Raw genomic sequence first — 7,529 nt, 5'->3', positions numbered from 1 at the left:
TCTTCCACTGAACTGCAATTCTTAGCCCAGTTGTTAATGCCTCGTATTCCGCTATATTGTTGGTGCAAGGAAATGATAAGCGGTATGACTTTGGTATAGAATCTCCTTGAGGAGTTATAAAGAGTATACCCGCTTCTGCCCCATGCTGTGTGTATGAGCCGTCAAAGTATAGTTGCCATGGCTTTGCAGGTGATATTGTTAGAATGGACTCATCTGGAAATTCTGACTGTAGAGGAACATCATCTATCATGGGAGCATCTGCCAATTGATCTGCAATTGCTTGTCCTTTTATAGCTTTTCTGTCCACATATTCAATGTCGAATTCACTCAAGATCATTACCCACTTGGCCAGTCGCCCAGTAAGTGTAGCCTTGTTGAGAAGATATTTTAGTGGATCAATTCTGGCAATCAACTTGGTCTTGTGAGTGAGCATATAATGTCGTAATTTCTGCGAAGCAAAGACCACAGCGAGACATGCACGTTCGATTGGAGTGTAGTTTAGCTCATATCCCACCAATGTGCGACTGATATAGTAGACTGCTTTTTCCTTGCCGTCAGGTATTTGCTGTGCTAGGAGTGCCCCCAGTGCTGTTGGAGTAGCTGATATGTAAAGTAGCAATGGTTGATCTAGAATTGGTGGCATCAAAACTGGCGGGTTCAAAAGATAGTCTTTGAGTGCCTGAAAAGCCTGTTGACAATTCTCATCCCATTTGAACTTGATGTTTTTGTGTAGCAGGTGCTGGAAAGGATTGCACTTATCTGCAAGTTGTGCTATGAATTTTCGTATGGACTGGAGTCTCCCTTGTAAAGACCGAAGTTGACTGATATTCTTGGGTGGCGGCATGTCCAAAATAGCCTTGACCTTTGCTGGATTAGCTTCGATTCCTCTTTTAGAAACAATGAATCCTAGGAGCTTCCCGGAGGTTACTCCAAAGACACATTTTTTAGGATTTAGTCTTACCTTGTACTTTTCCAACCGATCAAAAGCGACTGAAAGTATGTCCAAGTGTGCATTTCTGTCTATTGATTTAACCAAAAGATCATCAACATAATCTTCCACGGTTATGTGCATGAGATCATGGAAGATAGTAGTCATAGCTCGTTGATACGTGGCACCTGCATTTTTCAGCCCAAAGGGCATGACATTCCAGCAGAAGGTTCCCCATGGACAAGTAAATGATGTTTTATGTTGATCTTCAGGTGCAATCCTGATTTGATTATATCCAGAAAATCCATCCATTAAGGATAACATCTCATGGCCTGCTGTGAGATCAACAATTAAATCAATGTTTGGTAATGGGAAATCGTCCTTTGGACAAGCCTTGTTGATATCCCTGAAGTCTGTACATATTCGGATGCTGCGATCTGGTTTGCTAACAGGTACTAAGTTGGAAATCCATTCGGGATAATCAATTGGGCGTATGAATCCAACATCCAGTAATTTCTCCAGCTCTGCCTTGACTAATAATGCCACTTGTGGATGCATTTTCCTCAATTTCTGTTTTACTGGTTTTGCCCCCGGTTTGACTGTTAAATGATGCATTACTAAATCGAGGTCTAGTCCAGGCATATCAGCATAAGACCATGCAAAGTTGACTTGTCGTTCCTTAAAGAAGCTTATGAATCTTGCTTTCTCGGCCTCTGTCAATGATTGAGCCAAAAATATGTTGTGTGGAACCTCTGCTGTACCAATGTTTGTCTTTATAGTCTCCTCTACCAACATGGATGATTTTTCCTCGTATGATGCTGGGAGAATGTCAAGCCTTCCATCTTCGGGCGCCTCGGAGAGGTTTTCACCCTCAGATACGTCCTTTCTTTTTACTTTTTAAAAGTCAGATAGCGCCACAATGTGGTTTTCGCCATAAGACCCTTGTTTTGTTTTTATTTTCACATTTTTGCGACTAGAAGGCCCGACACCCTCACCAAAGTATGCCATGTTATTGAGCTCTATGGCGTATCCTGCTTTATGGTCTCCAAGAGGAAGATCATCGCGAATGCCAAGATAATCGACAATAGCTTCGTCATTTTGAAATGTATCAAGCTGTGCTGGTCCATCCTGATCCCAGTCAATGAGTTGGGGGTGTACGAGGGGAAGGTCTTTAGTGTTTTCAGAGTTCGCAAGGCTAATAGTGAAGATGTGGTTATATTCAGGTATGTCAAGATAGTCATCGAGGTCATCAATGGCACTCTCCTCATCAGTTTCAATCGTGAGTGAGTCCAAATTATCATCACTAGTAGCACCCTCAGGGACAGGTGTCCTCATCCTATGTGATCTTGACCTAGGGCCTTGAAACGAATCTTGTGCGGGATCCTCATGGGTCGATTCTTGACCAACTCTGAATTTCTTGTAAAATTCCTCCTCCTCTGTAGGTTCCTCTGGCTCTCTAAATATCTCGTTGAGCTCATAGTCGCTGGAGGATTTGTCTGAACCCCATTCCCATTCGTTGGAATCTGTAGAATAGTCATCTTCTTGTTGAACTTCAGCCACTTTGACTCGCCATATCTGTTTTGTTCTTTTATTGTGAATCTTGGGATTTAGAAAACCAAGCCCCTTGGAGCGTTCCCTTCTTGTAGTTAGCTCAGGTTGTAAAGGCTCCATGACACCTTCTTTGCGTAGTCCAAGAGGACTTTTTCCATCATACCTGAATCTTTGCAGAATTTTGAAACCTTTGCCATAGTTCTCACAGGGTATTATAATTTGATCATGTGTATCCTCTTCAGCGTCCTTATATAGCATTTTATATAAATTTTCTTCCTCTAGTTCGCCCCATTTTTGAAAGACGGTAGAATCCCATTTGAGTAGCATGATGGAGATTTGCTTATTAGGATGTGGCCTCCCATATTCCTTGGGGGAGTTCATGACTTGTTGTAAGAACATTGTTTGATTCAGAGTATATTCTCCCATGCCTTTGTCTTGAAACTTGGCTCTAAGTTCACCTTGTTTCGATGTCGAGGGCTTTAATGACTCAGGATCAATATATGCTGAAGAAGGAGTAGCCTCACGATTGCTGGGAATGATAGTCTCAGTATGTGATCTCAAGTTATTGCAATATATGAATGGATTTGGATCACCATTGACCGTTACCTCGACTCCATTGTGAGGGAACTTAATACATTGATGGTATGTTGATGGGACTGCCCTCATTTCATGAATCCATGGACGTCCTAGCAATATGTTATACGTGAGGTCTAGATCCAGGACTTGACAAACCACGTCCTTTGTGACTGGCCCTATTCTTAGTGGTAAGGTGACTGTACCCTTGGACGAACGCTCTTCATCATCATAAGCCTTAATAGTGATTTGGTTTGTAGAATTCACAGCTTTGTCAAAATATCCCAATTGTCTGATGGTGCTCAATGTACAAATATTAAGACCTGCTCCTCCATCTATCAGGACTCGTTTTATTCGGTGTTTATGTATGAAGGCTTCAATATGTAGAGGTGCATTATGAGGCTGACTTATGGAGGCGTCATCGGCTTCTGTGAATGTGAGGGAGTGTGGAACGGATAAATATCCCACCATGGCTTGAAACTGGTCCACATTTAGATTAGTAGGGACGGCAGTATCTCTCAAGGTTTTATCAAGGATAGCTTTATGTGCAGGAGATATACGTAAGAGCTCAAGAATAGAGATGAGTGCGGGTGTTTTCCCTAATTGCTCTACAAGGTCGTACTCAGGCTTAGTTGACGGAAGATTGGTATTCTTAGTAGAGGTACCTGGCAATGTGATCTTACCTCGACGGGTTGTAACATGACATTCAGCGGTAGATGCGGACGAAGATCCCACACCTTTTAGGACAATTTTGGGTCTTTGAGAAGAATTCTCAAGATTTTTATTTTTGATAGTAATGGTAGAAATATGATTGTCCATTGAGATGTGATTAATAGTGGAATCATAATTGTAAGGTGCTCTGGTGTAATTGGCTTGATCATCTGTGACTTTGCCTTTTCCCTTGTCATGTTTTGGGAATGGTTCCTTAAACACCTCATGTTCTTGATTAGATGAATGTCCCTCAATCTCAATATCTCCTCTGTCAATGAGATCTTGTACAATGTTTTTCAATCGATGGCAATTACTTGTCTTATGACCCTTGCTCTTATGAAATTCGCAAAATTCATCATCATTCCACCAATTCGGTTTTACCTTTAGTTCATATGGAGGAAAATCTGGGACCGTGATCACTTTGTTTGCTACAAGCTTTTTGAATACTGATTCAAGTGGTTCTCCCAATGGAGTATACTTCCTTCGTGGTTTAGCAGCCGTTTGATTGTTCACTTGATTGTTGGTAGAACTTGATCCAGAAAAGACGAACTTTGGTCTTACTGTGTTGGCATCAACAACACCATCATTAACTGTGTTCTTGTTCTTGTTCCAAAATTTTGGTTTGTCCTTTCCTTTGAAGTCCTCTTTGTTTTCTTTGAATAGTTTGATAACTCCTTGTTCAATTAAGACTCTTTTTGATAACTCCTTGTTCAATTAAGACTCTTTCTGTTGCTAGGCCCTTTTCAATGACATCCTTGAATGTAGACAAACAAGCTTTTCTGAGATCATAGCCAATAGCTTTATTAACGTTTTGTGTGAACATCTCCACCATTTGTTTTTGTGGGATCTCACAAGAGCATCTGCTAGCTAAGTTTCTCCATCTCTGTAAAAATGTTGCGAAAGATTCTCCTTCCTTTTGTTTCGTATTGCACAAGGTAGTAACTGAGACATCGGTTTCAATGTTGTAAGAGAAATGTTGAATGAATGCCTCTGCCAAGTCGCCCCATGACTTAATATCGGGAGGTAATTGAGAAAACCATTCCATCGCTTGATCTCCTAAGCTCTGTGGGAACAACCTCATTAAGTATGTTTCTTCTGCGGCTACCTCAATGCAAGCTGTGAAGAATTGTCTTATATGTGCCTTGGGGTCTCCTCTCCCTTTATATTTGTCAAATTTTGGTGTCACAAAATGTGGAGGAAATGGAGGCATTGGAATGCTCTTATCAAAGGGATAAGGGCATATATCTCTCATAGTGTATGTAGGTTTTGATGTGCCCATGTCTTCCACTTTCTTTTGTAGATCTCTAATTTGTTGCTCCAAATTATTTTTGGGAGGAGATGGATTTCTTGTGGCATATCCCATGTTTGAAACACCCATTTGAGGAGGAACTTGTTGCATATATGGATGATACTGATCGTAGACATGTCCATATGGAGGTCTATATTGTTGCGACATATGTGGAGCACTTGGCATAACTTCTTGTTGAGGGACCCCATATCTGTTTTGTGTGTATAAACCATATTCAACAGGTCTTTCATTTTCCATTGTGTTGCCCCCAATTTTGACATGAGGTCTCCTTGTGTCAAAATTTTGAGGATGTCCTTGAGTATCCACTTGTCTTGATTGACCCATATCTTGAGCATGTGTTTGAGCATAAGGCCTCCATGATGGTCTTTGAGTGTAAGTATCATATATTTGAGCTTGTGTATGTGGGATTGCTGGTTTTTGAAGCAAAACTGATGGTGACTCCGGCATCATATTATTTGGTCCTCCACTATTTGGTCTCCTTTGATCCATGTTATGTTGAGTTTGTTGTGAGGGTCTACTTTCCATAAGTTGAGATAAGTCAAAATCATGCGGTATTTTGGCTCCACTTTGTGCCATCATGTTTAGAAAGTATTGACGATCTCTCCTCATTATCTCTTCAACCAATCTATTGAATTGAGGATCCATTATAGATTCTTGTATGTCTGCTGATAGTATTGAAGAATTGTCAACTATGTCATTGTGTGTAGCATTGTTTATAGTGTTTGCGCTTTCCACATTTGGATTATGTCTATAAACATTCATGTCTGGTAATTTAGTGTGCTCAGGATTGTAGAATAGATCATTGTCATACTCATAAGAACTCATGTTTGCGGATTCTTGAGCTTCTTTAGCTATTCTCCTAGATTTTTGAAGGCGGGTTTCAACCATGAACTAGGTGTTAGACCAAGATGTGAGAGACTAGATGAAAAATATGAAAAGAGTATGGAAGACCAAGAGTTGTATGGAGTGTAAATGAATCTTGAGGTGTACTTGCAATGTCCAAAGTGTAAGACCAAGTATGTAAGTAGTAGAGTAGGTGTGACTTCCAAAGAGAGGATAGTTTCTCTTGATGAGGTAAGCTGACCTTGACTCTAAGTAAGACCAAATGAGACCCAAAGGTAAGAAACCTTGATGAGGGACCACTTAGCAAAGTGTAGTTGTATGTAATGTGTTGACAAAGTATGATGAGGACAAGCAAGTGACCTTTTGACTCAAGTTTAGACAAGTATGAATGTAAAATGAGGTATGAAGCAATGATGGACTGTGTAAGACCTTAGAACAGGCTGAATGCTAGGTGAAATCTGAAGAGACAACCTAGGAAGCTCAAGTATGCTGAAACTGATTTTCTTTGTTTGCTTGACTGTTAAAATTTTCAAAGCCTGACACAGACGCCTCTGTATACTTCACAGACGCGGTTTTAAGACACAGACACTGCTCTGTTTGACGCAGACGTGATTCTGAGATTTTCCTGTTGATGTTTGCTGGGACTGTAACAGTTTTTTGCAATTGCGGACACAGACGCGCCTGTATACTTCACAGACACGATTCCCAGACACAGACGTGTCTCTATTCGACACAGACGCCGATAAAAACACAGACGCTATTATGTACTTCACAAACGCGTTTATCCAACACAGACGCGATTTGAACAGACACAGACGCGTTTCTGTAACCTTAGTGCAATCTTTCCTATCTGTGGATTTGTTTTGCTGTGACCAAATCTAATTGTTCGACTGTTTTTCGTGACAAGAGGACACAGTGTTGATGACTCAATGTTTGCAGACTGTTTAGACTCCAAAAAGTGTGTTGTTTGATGTAAAAAGTTTTTTGCATACACTTGAAGACACAAAAGACACAATGTTTTGCTGTTTTGTTTTTGAGTGTTTGAATGTTTAGCATAAGACAAGCACAAATCTTAGGGCTGGCCAAGACAATAGTTGTTGATCCCACATAGGGTTTTACCCCCGAGGCTACGCTATTCAGAGCGGATACTTAGATGCTTGACCTCACTGGCTCCACCCTCGGCACTCACTTCTTGGGTCAGCCAAGCATTAGTCCCCATGAAAACTCCCCATGGCGAACTTTGTATCTCTACTAAGAACCGTATGTGTGTGGGCCGCTACCAGAGGTCTGACCTCCTGCCTCAACAACTAGAAGGATTTGGGCATCTAAAACAAAGAGGTGCTAGTAAGGGCATCCGCTCGTGTGGCCATACATGCGGCACTTTTAGCTCTGTAAATACAGAAGGCTCCCAGCCGGTAGGGGTTACGCCCTACAAATGATCAAATAAATTTGATCAAACGGGTTTATGGGGAGACATAGTGTCGGTATGAACTAATCAGCACACGTTATTCATAGTTTTCACCATGAATACATTTGATTATAGTGGTTTGGATGAGGTGGGTTTTCCTCGCTACCACTTGGGTCGTTCTCTTCTCACTAGTAGTCCTAATGACC

The sequence above is a fragment of the Cryptomeria japonica genome, chromosome 2, assembly GCF_030272615.1.
Source record: "Cryptomeria japonica chromosome 2, Sugi_1.0, whole genome shotgun sequence".
Classification (NCBI taxonomy): domain Eukaryota; kingdom Viridiplantae; phylum Streptophyta; class Pinopsida; order Cupressales; family Cupressaceae; genus Cryptomeria; species Cryptomeria japonica.
Note: the sequence above shows the minus strand (reverse complement) of the source record.